This window comes from Bombina bombina, chromosome 2 (genome assembly GCF_027579735.1).
Source record: "Bombina bombina isolate aBomBom1 chromosome 2, aBomBom1.pri, whole genome shotgun sequence".
In the NCBI taxonomy this organism is placed as follows: Eukaryota; Metazoa; Chordata; class Amphibia; order Anura; family Bombinatoridae; genus Bombina; species Bombina bombina.
Window position 1 is genome coordinate 1,099,081,162 of NC_069500.1, and position 15,454 is coordinate 1,099,096,615.

Below are 15,454 nucleotides of genomic sequence, written 5' to 3' on the forward strand. Positions count from 1 at the left end.
AGTCTACCAGAACGCTTTCAAAATATTCAAGTCTTCCCAGATATTTCACAGTTCACCATACAGAAAAGGGGAACTTTCAGAGACATTATTAAATCCCTTCATCAACTGGGCATCAGGTACAGATGGGGATGCCCGACTAAGCACCTTAGTCACAAGGAGGGTCACCTCTACACTGCAGACACCCCAACTAAAGGTTAGCAACTCCTGAAGGAATGGTCCTCAGCTAATGGTTCACTGGCAGTGGAATAAACTCAGCAAACAGCGGAGGGGAATCCCTCATCTCCCCACCATCGGACCCCAGAGAAACCATCGGACATCAAATCTCTGGCATCAAAATGGCGATCCTTGCCACAGAGATTGACATCCGGGAAGTGTCAGACTTTTAACATGGACTCGCTCCCGCAACAATCATCCACTATGAACCTGAGAGATCTAGCAGATCTAGCAGCAGAAGGATAATCATGAAGCTGAATGTTAAGTATCATATGTGTAGGGTAGTCATATGAAAAGTTATTTCAGATAAAATTGTCTGGTTACATGATGTTCTAGCCTAGGGTCATGCAGCTCTGAACCGACCAGGGACCATACTCATCCATATGGGCAATAGGTACTTTGGACCTGACCAGATCCTGTCTGGTGCCACGAGTGAGGTACTAGCTGGGCAGATTGGCATCAACATTATAGTTCAAATGTGCCCCATGTGTCTCTTGTCTTATAAAGTCCCAACTAATATGTGACCTCCTTGAGGTATATGTTCAATTTGAGATAAATGTTTATTTCCATCTATATAAAATAGAGTCACTAAAGATCTTTTGGGACATATACGATATTCAAATTCAAAACAATTGTTAACTTTTACATCTATAAGGTTGTTTCACCTAAGGTTTTCTTTGGCAAAAATGTCTTGACTTATAGTTATCTAGATTAGGGTCATGCTACTCTAAAATGACCGGGGAATCACACTCAAGCTTGTATGTTGTTGATTTTTTAGGCCCGACCAGACTCAGATCTGGAGACCTGAATACATAACTGGCAGAGCAGACTAGCATCAACCCTATAATTGCGTAGTCAGTTATTGTTAGTTATACAATGTTCCAATATCCATAGGTTCATAATGTGAAATGTGTCTACTATGAGATGAATGTTAATTATTACTTATGTAAGATAAAATTGTTAATGTTTTATGAGGGTACAATGGTTTTCCTGTTTGACATTTTGGCTTGGGATCACGCTGGTCTGCAATGACTGGTGAACTATACTAAGCCGGCTGTGAAGCTGCCACCTTATACTAGACTAGACCATGGCCCTGAAACCAATTTGCACCACAGGTCTTGCAGACTAGCATCCCCATTATAGGGTCTTTTATCGTCCCAATAGTCATAATGTTATCTAGAAAAGAGAGCTTAGTTTCATCCATGTAAGTTCAATGTAATATATGTGTCTTTTAGGGAGCCTAAGAGTTCCTAGTTTAGTGACATGCTGCTCTGGAATGACTGGGTAGCCAAAATCAGGCCTATGGGGAGTTGGCTCCTAAAGACTGACCAAACCCAGATATAGAGACCCGATTGCATTACCGGACACTCAGACTAGCATCACCACTACAGTTTAATTTTCATTTAAGTTATGTTTAACAATGTTTCTCTTACCATGAGCTCTGCATGGGTTATTTGTTTGTTATGAGAAGAATGATAATCACCACTTGGATAAGGGTGTAATATTGAAGTTGCTCTAAGTTACAATTGTTTAACTGTATGATAACATGTAATTATGATAACATGTAATTATGTTACCCTGTCCACATTTGGGTAATCATACTCAGCTTTTTGAGGACATCCCAGATCTGACCAGACAAAGACCTGGTGACAGGCCTTTAGCAATGGTAGGAGAGACTAGCATCATCATCAAGTTTTGTTGTATAGTTATCTACTAATTCTTATGCATTATACTTGCTCTACATCAAATCTCACTACTTAACGCACCTACCTTACTTTAAACATTTAACCCCTAACCCGATCTATTGACACATACATTGGAGATCATAAACACGTTTGTACGACTCCCATAACACCAACAATTGGGACTTTAAACACCCCAATATTCTCACACATAGGGGCCTATTTATCAAGCTATATATAGAAAACACAAACCCGAAACACAAGTTATAAAGCAGTGGTCTAAAGACCGCTGTTCCATAACCTGTCTGCCTGCTCTGAGGCGACGGACAGACATCGCGGAAATCAACACGATCCAATATGATCGGGTTAATTGACACCCCCGCTAGCTGCTGATTGGCCGCAAATCTGCCGGGGCAGTATTGCACCAGCAGTTCACCAGAACTGCTGGTGCAATTATAAATTGCATTTTCAATGTGCAGCGGACATGTTCCGCAATATCGGATCTTGTCTGCTCGCACATTCCTAAATAGGCCCCATACACTGTAAGACATAGGTATCAGATATTTCACATCCCTCGCTAGATCCACCACTATAATTCAGGTGGATCCTCCATGGTTAGACACTCTTCCAGCTCTACCCCAAACACATAAATAGCTCACTATTTTTGAGACCCACTATGTTTCATAGAATCCAAGGCTTGAGACGAGAGCCTTAGCTTTGATTTAGCATTTCTGGCCACTATAGTGTCCATTCAGTATTTTGGCAGATACTAATAGATTACTCCCCCCTCCCCCGTAAACAAAAGTTTACTCAGTAAATGCCTGAACGCAGATTCTTAATACCCATTCCCCTTTTGATTGTGTATTTGTACTATTGGAAACTTAATAGTGAATCGAAGCTCCCAAGTTGGGCTCTATCAAAGAGGCTTTCATTGCCTAACCCATACCATTTCTCTACTTTACTTTTGAACTGACACTTCTCTATTCCCACTCCCTTCATATCCTCTCGCCTAACTCCTATAATTCCTCTCCCCCTTTTTTTTTCATGACTCTAAATACTACAGGTCTAAACTCCCCCAATTAACAAAGCTTGTTGCAAAAGGAGGAATAAAAGCACCCCCTTAGGAAAACTAATGTGTGAGCTTCGCTCTGCAGAACTCCTAAATAGATAGACTCCAACTCAGGCCGGGACTGCTCGAAACTCAAAGAATTCAAAACGCCCTTTCTAAATTTAAACAACTTAAGTACTACAAAAGCAATAAAGCAGATATAATGCTAGCAAATAACTCAAGAATCAAAAAGCTGTAACTAGAATTCCTTACATTGAACACCAAGGCCAGAGAGTGTATGCACCAGCTGAAATTGAAAAAGCTTTTGCAGACTTTTATGATAACCTTTACAATACTGTATAGCCAAATATGCGAAACCAGAAGAAGCCACGGTGACTGAGATCTCCCTTTTTCTCTAAAAGTTAAACCTTCCCACACTAACAAAAGAGACCAAAAATACTCTGCTAGAACCTTTCCACAAGAAAGAAGTGTTAGCAGCTATTAAGAATCTTCAAAACAACAAGGCACCTGGCCCAGATGGATTCCTGGGATCCTTGTATAAAAAAATGTGCCCATATGGATTCCCGGGATCCTTGTATAAAAAAATGTGCCTACCTAGTGTTCAATGAAATTAAGTCTGAAGGTCATATTCTGAAAGAAAGCCTAGAAGCTTCTATTATAGCCATCCCAAATCCAGACAAAGATATATCTTTCTGTAGTAACTTTAGACCTATATCCCTGATAAATGTGGATACCAAATTGTACTCAAAACTTCTTGCAGATAGGCTAGTCAATCTACTACATACCCTGATCCTTATAGACCAGGTTGGCTTCACAAAAGGATGGCAGGATTTGTAGAACACTGGGAGATTACTTAATGTGTTTACGGATGCTAATCTGAGGGTTATCCCACTAACGGCCCTGTCCCTAGATGCCGAAAAGGCCTTTGACAGGGTCCCATGGGAGTACCTTTGGGAAGTGTTGAAGGTCTTTGGCTTTTCCCCACCAGTAATCTCGGCCATTAAAGTGATTTACTCCTCGCCACTTGTCAAAATCAGAGGAATGGGCTTTTGTTCACCTAACATATTTATTATACTTTCATAACCCTGCAATTGGCCCTAATCCACATATTTGATGATACAACTCCAGTACACATTAGAAGACTACTTATCTACATGCTAGCGGTAACTAAACATTGTATAGCGAGAGCATGGAAACAGCCTGAGCCCCCAATCTTAATGATGTGTGTGACCTAGTAAACTATTTTGCAAAAATGGAAAGGTTTGTTGTTAAAGAACAAGATAGGATGGACCAATCCTGGGAGACTTGATTTGAGTGGATAAATATTTAGGAATTGTGATGGACCAAACAGACAAGAAAGGACAGTACCGTTACATAACAATGACTTATAATATACAGAAATAGTGTATAGTTTTTTTGTTTTTTTCTCCCTGGTCTCTCCCATATGTATTTGTACCTGCTTCCTATTCTCTATCCCCTCTTCCCCTATCGCTCGCCCTTTTCTATCTATTCCCTCTATCTGGGGGTCATTTTTGGCAAATTCAACTACACCAGATAGGATACTTTTCAGAAGCATAGCCTTGTTGGATAAACTCCGCTTTGATAGAACCCAAATAGTACCTATTGAATTAGTTGGTTTATACATAATCCCTTTTATGGCTGATATCGGCCTTCCCTATTCCTCCCCACACCAAGTTCATTTTTGATTGTAAGATTATTGTTCCAAAGCACCCTTCCTAAATGGAAAAATGATTTGAGGTTTTTTTCATACTTCACAATGAGTGCAATACCATGGTTTAAGACTCCGCAAAGGATGTACTAAATTTGACTAAAGTACATTGTATTATGTGGATGGTTTCAGATATTGTACTATATTTGCTTCCAAATGACGATTGTATTATGTACAAGATGTAAATTGTATTTCTTTGTTTTGATATTCCTCAACAAGAAAACATATATTCCTTTTTCTCTTTGACCCGGAGAACACGACGGCTATTTGAAATGTTGCGTCGGGGCACAAAACATGATTCCACAGTGCTACTGTCCATCTCATATGAGACTGAGCCCAGAGAAACCTGCAGTGCTTCTGGACAGTGTTGATGTATGGCTTCTGCTTTGCATAGTAAAGCCTTAACTTACATCTGTGGATGCAGTGGCGAATGGTGTTGACTGCCAAAAGTATTCCCGAGCCCATGTTAGGCTATTAATTACAGATTTATGACGGTTTTGATGCCTGAGGGATTGGAGATCACACGCATTTAGAAGTGGTTTTCTGTCTTGCCCTTTACGCACCGAGATTAGACCAGATTCCTTGAATCTTTTAATTATATTGTGCACTGTAGAAGGTGAAATGCCCAAAATCCTAACAATTTGTCTTTAGGGAATGTTGTTCTCAAAATAAAAACTAAGAAACAAATTTATCACAGGACTTTCTCAAGGATTTTACTGATCTTATCACGTGCAAACAATTCTTGGAAAGAGTAAAAATATGAAAAATAGTTTGATATTAAAGGGATATAAAAGTGCAAACAAAAATGCTTTAATATGTTATATGCAAACAACAGTGCAATAAAAACTATAGGCTAGATAACAAGTGGCGTGCAGTTTAATTTGTATGGGTATTACCAGTTGAAAGTATGTTTGCTCGAGCACAATCAAATTTAGCACAGGTCGGGTTAGCATGACTGAAGACCTTGCATAAAAAGTTATGGTTGAAATAAAAGTTGCACCAAACACAACATAAATACATTAAAATATACTGTTACACTGATATAAAAACCGTCTGATAAAAAGTATTCATATAAATATTTTGATATATACTGTATCTGTATATACCTATGGCTGTATATCTATTCCAATAGATATATAGGTATAGACATGTATTTTACATTGACATTATTAGATTTATATAGAAATATATATTTAATATAAAAACAATTCTATATCCCAGAGACTCGGGTTGGTGAGGACGACCTCCCGATGCGATGCAAGGTGATGTGGATGCTGGCATTGATGCCGACGACAGCCAATTACTATTAGTGGGGAGAGTTCAACGAGATCACCTGAAAGGCAATCTGTGTCTTAGACACAAGGGATGGCAGGACATGAGACATTAGTTTAATTGGTTCAGCTGAGACATGTATATACCAGGATTGAAGAATTTGAACTGGTATTCTTGTTTCTAGTTTGTGGTATTGGGTAAAATAACGGCATGCCTTCACAGCATGCATAGGAAAATGGCGTTGTTTATCAGACTGTTTTCTCATGTAAACATCTGTAGTTCTAATGTTCATTCTTTTCCACATTACAGTTAATTGCATAGCCTAGACAGAACAGGCTGGCTCCTTTATATACAGCTTTATCATTATAATTCATCAGTTTTGTATTATAAGATTTGTTATTACATGTTTAATCGTTAAAACTTTAGTACATTGTCTGTTTTAACTAACTAAAATTATAGACCTCTCAAATAGCCAGGTTATCACTAATAAGCCACCTTAAGATGGCCTTTATATTGTTATAAGAACAACAAGTTATACATTGTCTTATGAGAGAGGTCCTTTACATGAATACTTCATCAGTGTATGTTTAATAGTCACAGGAATCTGCTAATTGACAGTTATATCATTTAGTCCTTAACATTCTTTGGCATTATACATAAAAGCTACATATCTGATGATAGGTACATAATCTTTCGGTGGTGCTGTAGCATCCTTCCATAATTGGCCTAATCCTGGCTCACTACCACCCCCTGGGGTCCAATTTATACAGCTCCTCTTAGATTAGTCTACAAGTTAGCCAGTCTATACTATCTTATCTTATTTATAAGGATGTGGGATTGATGGGTGTCATGTTATTGCCAACATACTGTATGTCTCTTTATGTTAAATATATGCCTTGCTTCACCTCCTACTTCTGAGGTTAGAATTATCTCTAACTGCTATGTCTATCATGAGGTAAGAGATTAGTGAAGATTTGTTGCATATGCAAAGCTATGTACTATCTGCAGCTACATAACTGTATATCTTATGATTGAAGTTCCTCACTTTATTGCATAAACTGCTCAGACGATATTAAAGCCCATAATGCTTTACACCCATATCCAGGTTAACCCAGGTGAAGGTTCCGATCAGCCAATAGAATGCGAGCTCAATCTGATTGGCTGATTGGATCAGCCAATCGGATTGAACTTGAATCTGATTGGCTGATTCCATCAGCCAATCAGAATTTTCCTACCTTAATTCCGATTGGCTGATAGAATCCTATCAGCCAATCGGAATTCGAGGGACGCCATCTTGGAACCGTCATTCGTCGGGAAGTCGTCGGTGAAGATAGATGTTCCACGTCGGCGGGATGAACATGGATCCAGAAGAAAGAAGATTGAAGATGCCGCTTGATAGAAGACTTCAGCCGGATCATGGACCTCTTCAGCTCCCGCTTGGATGAAGACTTCAGTCAGATCATGGACCTCTTCAGCTCCCGCTTGGATGAAGACTTCAGCCGGATCATGGACCTCTTCAGCTCCCGCTTGGATCAAGACTTCAGCCGGATCATGGACATCTTCAGCCCCCCGCTTGGGCTTGGATGAAGACTTCGGAGGCTCTTCTGGACCGATCGGTGAACCCGGTTTGGTGAAGACAAGGTAGGGAGATCTTCAGGGGCTTAGTGTTAGGTTTATTTAAGGGGGGTTTGGGTTAGATTAGGGGTATGTGGGTGGTGGGTTGTAATGTTGGGGGGGTATTTTATGTTTTTTTTACAGGCAAAAGAGCTGAATTCTTTGGGGCATGCCCCGCAAAAGGCCCTTTTCAGGGCTGGTAAGGTAAAAGAGCTTTTCTATTTTAATTTTAGAATAGGGTAGGGCATTTTTTTTATTTTGGGGGTCTTTGTTATTTTATTAGGGGGTTTAGAGTAGGTGTAATTAGTTTAAAATTGTTGTAATATTTTTCTAATGTTTGTAAATATTTTTTTATTTTTTGTAACTTAGTTCTTTTTTATTTTTTGTACTTTAGTTACTTTATTTAATTGTATTTATTTGTAGTTATTTTATGTAATTAATTTATTGATAGTGTAGTGTTAGGTTTAATTGTAGGTAATTGTAGGTATTTTATTTAATTTATTTATTGATAGTGTAGTGTTAGGTTTAATTGTAACTTAGGTTAGGATTTATTTTACAGGTAATTTTGTAATTATTTTAACTAGGTAACTATTAAATAGTTATTAACTATTTAATAGCTATTGTACCTGGTTAAAATAAATACAAAGTTCCCTGTAAAATAAATATTAATCCTAAAATAGCTACAATACAATTATAATTTATATTGTAGCTATATTAGGGTTTATTTTACAGGTAAGTATTTAGCTTTAAATAGGAATAATTTATTTAATAAGAGTTAATTTATTTCGTTAGATTTAAATTATATTTAATTTAGGGGGGTGTTAGGGTTAAGGTTAGACTTAGCTTTAGGGGTTAATAAATGTATTAGAGTAGCGGTGAGGTCCGGTCGGCAGATTAGGGGTTAATACTTGAAGTTAGGTGTCGGCGATGTTAGGGAGGGCAGATTAGGGGTTAATACTATTTATTATAGGGTTATTGAGGCGGGAGTGAGGCGGATTAGGGGTTAATACATTTATTATAGTAGCGGTGAGGTCCGGTCGGCAGATTAGGGGTTAATAATTGTAGGTAGGTGGAGGCGACGTTGGGGGCGGCAGATTAGGGGTTAATAAATATAATATAGGGGTCGGCGGTGTTAGGGGCAGCAGATTAGAGGTTCATAGGGATAACGTAGGTTGCGGTGGTGTACGGAGCGGCAGATTAGGGGTTAAAAAAATTGAATAGAGTGGCGGCGATGTGGGGGGACCTCGGTTTAGGGGTACATAGGTAGTTTATGGGTGTTAGTGTACGTTAGAGAACAGTAGTTAAGAGCTTTATAAACCGGTGTTAGCCCATAAAGCTCTTAACTCCTGACTTTTTTCTGTGGCTGGAGTTTTGTCGTTAGATTTCTAACGCTCACTTCAGCCAAGACTCTAAATACCGGCGTTAGGAAGATCCCATTGAAAAGATAGGATACGCAAATGGCGTAGGGGGATCTGCGGTATGGAAAAATCGTGGCTGTAAAGTGAGCGTTAGACCCTTTCCTGACTGACTCTAAATACCAGCGGTAGCCCAAAACCAGCGTTAGGAGCCTCTAACGCTGGTTTTGACGGCTAACGCCAAACTCTAAATCTAGCCGTTAGAGTCTCCAAAGACATTGGAGGACGTAATATTATATATGGGCTCTGCTCTTTCACATCACATGACTAACAAAGATGGAAAGAGAAAATATTTTTTATTTTGAGGTTAAAAAGAAATGGATTCAGAAACAAGATCAATGTAATCTCAGTCTATTGTGGAAATACCGTAATACACGTTTCAGTGATCTAATTTACAGCTAATGTACCTGCATGTAGGTTTAATCTCCCAAGATATGAAAGAATATAAGGAATTGTTTTCTGACAAATTACTTACTTGAAAACTATAGTTGCAACATACTGTAGCTATTGAGTTTTTTTTTGTTGGAAATTGTAAACTACTGCATCTCAAGTGGTTCCATTAATGTAAAAATAAACTTAGATACACTATAAAACAATTTACTGGCATCTGGTCTTTTGTACTACCTAGAAGCATTAAAACGCAAGTTGATTAGGGCTTTGAGATGGCTTCAACAACGCTGAGTATTGGTGGGAGCTCTGTAATACTTCCCCATAGATTTTTTAAATCTAATATCAGTTTGAATACTATAAACCAAGCTGCATCTCAGTCTAGTTTATTGACACTCAGAATAGCTCCTTCTCTTTAACCCCTTAATGACTGAGGACGTGCAGGGTACGTCCTCAGAAAAAAGGCAGTTAATGCCTGAGAACGTACCCTGCACGTCCTCAGTCTGGAAAGCAGCTGGAAGCGATCCTGCTCGCTTCCAGCTGCTTTCCGGTTATTGCAGTGATGCCTCGATATCGAGGCATCCTGCAATAACATTTTTAAGCCATCCGGTGCAGAGAGAGCCACTCTGTGGCCCTCTCTGCACCGGAGATTGTTGGCTTACCGGCGTTGGTGGGTGGGAGGCTGGTGGGAGGCGGGTGGTGGCCATCGATGGCCTTGGCGACTTGCAGGAGGGGCGGGATCGTGGGCGTGGGCGGTCGGGGGCGCGCACTGGCGCGCGCGTGCACGGAAGGGCGGGGGCGGGCGCGTGCACGGGGAGGGAGCGGGTGGGAACCGCTACACTACAGAATAAAGTAAAAAAAAAAAGAACAAATTAAAAAAACCTTTTATTTTAGTACTGGCAGAGTTTCTGCCAGTACTTAAGATGGCGGGGACAATTGTGGGGTGGGGGAGGGAAGGGAGCTGTTTGGGAGGGATCAGGGGGTCTGATGTGTCAGGTGGGAGGCTGATCTCTACACTAAAGCTAAAATTAACCCTGCAAGCTCCCTACAAACTACCTAATTAACCCCTTCACTGCTAGCCATAATATACGTGTGATGCGCAGTAGCATTTAGCTGCCTTCTAATTACCAAAAAGCAACGCCGAAGTCATATATGTCTGCTATTTCTGAACAAAGGGGATCCCAGAAAAGCATTTACAACCATTTGTGCCATAATTGCATAAGCTGTTTGTAAATAATTTCAGTGAGAAACCTAAAATTTTGAAAAATTTAACGTTTTTTTAAATTTGATCGCATATGGTGGTGAAATGGTGGCATGAAATATACCAAAATGGGCCTAGATCAATACTTGGGGTTGTCTACTACACTACACTAAAGCTAAAATTAACCATACAAGCTCCCTACATGCTCCCTAATTAACCCCTTCACTGCTGGGCATAAAACACGTGTGGTGCGCAGTGGCATTTAGCAGCCTTCTAATTACCAAAAAGCAACACCAAAGCCATATATGTCTGCTATTTATGAACAAAGGGGATCCCAGAGAAGAATTTACAACCATTTATGCCATAATTGCACAAGTTGTTTGTAAATAATTTCAGTGAGAAACCTAAAGTTTGTGAAAAAATTTGTGAAAAAGTGAACAATTTTTTTTATTTGATCGCATTTGGCGGTGAAATGGTGGCATGAAATATACCAAAATGGGCCTAGATCAATACTTTGGGATGTCTTCTAAAAAAATATATATACATGTCAATGGATATTCAGGGATTCCTGAAAGATATCAGTGTCCCAATGTAACTAGCACTCATTTTGAAAAAAAGTGGTTTGGAAATAGCAAAGTGCTACTTGTATTTATGGACCTATAACTTGCAAAAAAAGCAAAGAACATGTAAACATTGGGTATTTCTAAACTCAGAACAAAATTTAGAAACTATTTAGCATGGGATTTTTTTGGTGGTTGTAGATGTGTAACAGATTTTGGGGGTCAAAGTTAGAAAAAGTGTGTTTTCTTCCATTTTTTCCTCATATTTTATAAAAAAAATTAGAGTAAATTATAAGATATGATAAAAATAATGGTATCTTTAGAAAGCCCATTTAATGGCGAGAAAAACGGTATATAATATGTGTGGGTACAGTAAATGAGTAAGAGGAAAATTACAGCTAAACACAAACACCGCAAAAATGTAAAAATAGCCTTGGTCCCAAACGGACAGAAAATGGAAAAGTGCTGTGGTCATTAAGGGGTTAAAAATTACATTTGAAATATAAGTATAGAGGCTGAAATAATAATAATAATAATAATAATAATAATAATATCAGGCAGGCATTTTTTTTCATGATTCAGGCAGAGCATAGAATAATAAAAAAAAAACTTTTAATTTTTCTCATGTTATTCTTTGTTGAAGAGATATCTAGAAACATAGCATGCACATGTCTGGAGCACATGGTAGGAAATAGTGCAGCCATCTAGTGCTCTTGCTAATCTATAACATTCTTGCAAAACTGCAGCCATATAGTGCTGCAGACACCTGGGGCGCGATCCGATATACAGCATAGTTTTCGGCGCAAGCGAGGGCACCCGCGCCGCCCGTAATTTTACCTTGCACATCGGGCTATCCAATATACGGCGCCGTCAGATGCTAAAGTAGCATAAGTAGGACAAACTGGCGTTGTTCCGAAAAGTGCGCAAATACACGTTTTAGTCGTCGCAAGTACTTACGCCAGTCTTTTGTTCACGTAAAGTCTCAATAAAGTGTAGTTTTACGCAAATTTGGCTAAGACTCGTAAAAATTACCCTATACTCCATCTAAAACTGCTCAACGTAATTACACTATTCAAAAGTCATATATAAACCCATGCGCAGCCTCCATTTTCTTTAGTGTGTTTGGATGGTTCGTTGAGCTACAGCACACTACAGTGAGTTTAGGATTAGTAAGAGTAGTGAGAGAGGCGCAGCATAATAGTTAGTTAAGTCGGATTGTTGTTTGGGTAAGCTTGTACATTTACTTACACTTATTTTCACATATTTTCACACATATTGCATACATACATATACAAAATACACAACACTTTTTTTTTCTAACACCTCACACATTTTATTTCAATTTTACAGTGTGATAGGCTGAGTGTTTGGGTGTGATTGTGTGTGATTGAACTGGGAGTGAGTGTGAGTGTGTGAGTGTGTGTAGTGTGAGGATGGTAGGGAGAGGTAGGGCGGAGGGGAGGAGGGGAGAGGAGTATTGTAGGGAACAGGAGGAGCAGTGGGGTCCCCATCAGGGAGTAAGTGGAGTGGGGAGAGGGAGAGCTAGAAGGGATGATGGGAGGGGAGATGCCCGAGAGCCCCAGAGACCAGGCACATTAAGGAGAGGGACAGAGGGTGCACATGGGGACAGAAGGGGGGAGGAGGGAGAGGATAGGGAGGAACCCACACCAGGGACATCTCAGGGAGGAAGCCATGCACCAGAGGGGAACAGGCGGTGGTTCACCCTTGGAAGCAGAATACAATGTATGGCAGGAGATGATACGCAACTCCATGAGTATCACAGCAGTCCGTGGACTTCCAGGGGCTCGTGACTCAGGGGTTGCAACCACAGCACCTCATGCTGGTGAGTAACATCCCACACACCAGTATGATATGTATTTGAGATATAACATCCTTTAATGTCACACATTCATGTACACAATGAGGAGCATGGTATTTGGCCTACTAACAAAAACATCTACAATTAGATTTGACATTAATGCTACTTAACACAATGCAATTCATGATATGAGGTGGAATAGTGCAATACTAACAAGTCTCAGAGTAACACAGGCCACAAGCCACATGTTGAGTTTTCAGTAAATGGACACTATAGCCATCACAATACTTTTATCTCAGAAAGCAGGTTCTGTGCCTACATCAGGCTAAAGTAAATTGTGTGACCATAGTGTCACTTAAAGAACACATTTTCTCCATCACTGACATCACTGACATGTACACATAACTCTTGTATGAAACACATACCTGTATACTGTGCAGATTAAAATCCCTCATAGAGAGTTTGACATGAGAATGAGTATTGTCCCTAGCATGTATCAATGTATATTGTATGCCCACATGGACATATATATGACTTTACTAATCCCTATCATCATTTGACTACCTTCTCAGAACCTCCTGTCACCAGGCTGCAAACCGGCATGCCGCTACCTCCACCACCAGTCACAGCCATGCAGCCACCTCCACCACCAGTCTTCAGGCAGCAACATGGACATTATGCTCCCAGGCATCAGCTGGGTTGGATTGCCTCCGTTGAGGACCCAGAAGTGATGCCACCACCATTAGCATACGACCCATGGCAAGATACCTGGCCTGAGGAACATCCTTTTGGCTTTGAGGGGGAGCCAAGTCAGCCACAAAGGGTCGATGTCTTTACCCCCCCCCCAACAAAATATCAGGCCAGTCATGGCTTTTCCACACAGGGGATGTCGCAAGGTATGCAAAGTGGACAGGCTGAGTGGTCACACACTAGTCGTCAATGGGACTACCAATCCAGCATGAGAGCTCCACCATCCATTTCCCTTGGTAGAGCTCCACCATCCTCAGATGAGCATATAGCTGAGGTTGTCCCTGAAGCACCAGCAGCTGAGGTTGTCCTTGAAGCACCAGCAGCTTAGGTTGTCCCTGAAGCACCAGCAGCTTAAGTTATCCATGAAGCACCAGCAGCTGAAGTTTTCCATGAAGCACTAGCAGCTGAAGTTGTCCATGATGCACCAGCAGATAGAGCAGAACCTGCACCTAGAATCACAGCTGCTCAAGAGCCTGTAGATCCACTGTACAGGGAGTGCAGAATTATTAGGCAAATGAGTATTTTGACCACATCATCCTCTTTATGCATGTTATCTTACTCCAAGCTGTATAGGCTCGAAAGCCTACTACCAATTAAGCATATTAGGTGATGTGCATCTCTGTAATGAGAAGGGGTGTGGTCTAATGACATCAACACCCTATATCAGGTGTGCATAATTATTAGGCAACTTCCTTTCCTTTGGCAAAATGGGTCAAAAGAAGGACTTGACAGGCTCAGAAAAGTAAAAAATAGTGAGATATCTTGCAGAGGGATGCAGCACTCTTAAAATTGCAAAGCTTCTGAAGCGTGATCATCGAACAATCAAGCGTTTCATTCAAAATAGTCAACAGGGTCGCAAGAAGCGTGTGGAAAAACCAAGGCACAAAATAACTGCCCATGAACTGAGAAAAGTCAAGCGTGCAGCTGCCAAGATGCCACTTGCCACCAGTTTGGCCATATTTCAGAGCTGCAACATGACTGGAGTGCCCAAAAGCACAAGGTGTGCAATACTCAGAGACATGGCCAAGGTAAGAAAGACGACCACCACTGAACAAGACACACAAGCTGAAATGTCAAGACTGGGCCAAGAAATATCTCAAGACTGATTTTTCTAAGGTTTTATGGACTGATGAAATGAGAGTGAGTCTCGATGGGCCAGATGGATGGGCCCGTGGCTGGATTGGTAAAGGGCAGAGAGCTCCAGTCCGGCTCAGACACCAGCAAGGTGGAGGAGGAGTACTGGTTTGGGCTGGTATCATCAAAGATGAGCTTGTGGGGCCTTTTCGGGTTGAGGATGGAGTCAAGCTCAACTCCCAGTCCTACTGCCAGTTTCTGGAAGACACCTTCTTCAAGCAGTGGTACAGGAAGAAGTCTGCATCCTTCAAGAAAAACATGATTTTCATGCAGGACAATGCTCCATCACACGCGTCCAAGTACTCCACAGCGTGGCTGGCAAGAAAGGGTATAAAAGAAGAAAATCTAATGACATGGCCTCCTTGTTCACCTGATCTGAACCCCATTGAGAACCTGTGGTCCATCATCAAATGTGAGATTTACAAGGAGGGAAAACAGTACACCTCTCTGAACAGTGTCTGGGAGGCTGTGGTTGCTGCTGCACGTAATGTTGATGGTGAACAGATCAAAACACTGACAGAATCCATGGATGGCAGGCTTTTGAGTGTCCTTGCAAAGAAAGGTGGCTATATTGGTCACTGATTTGTTTTTGTTTTGTTTTTGAATGTC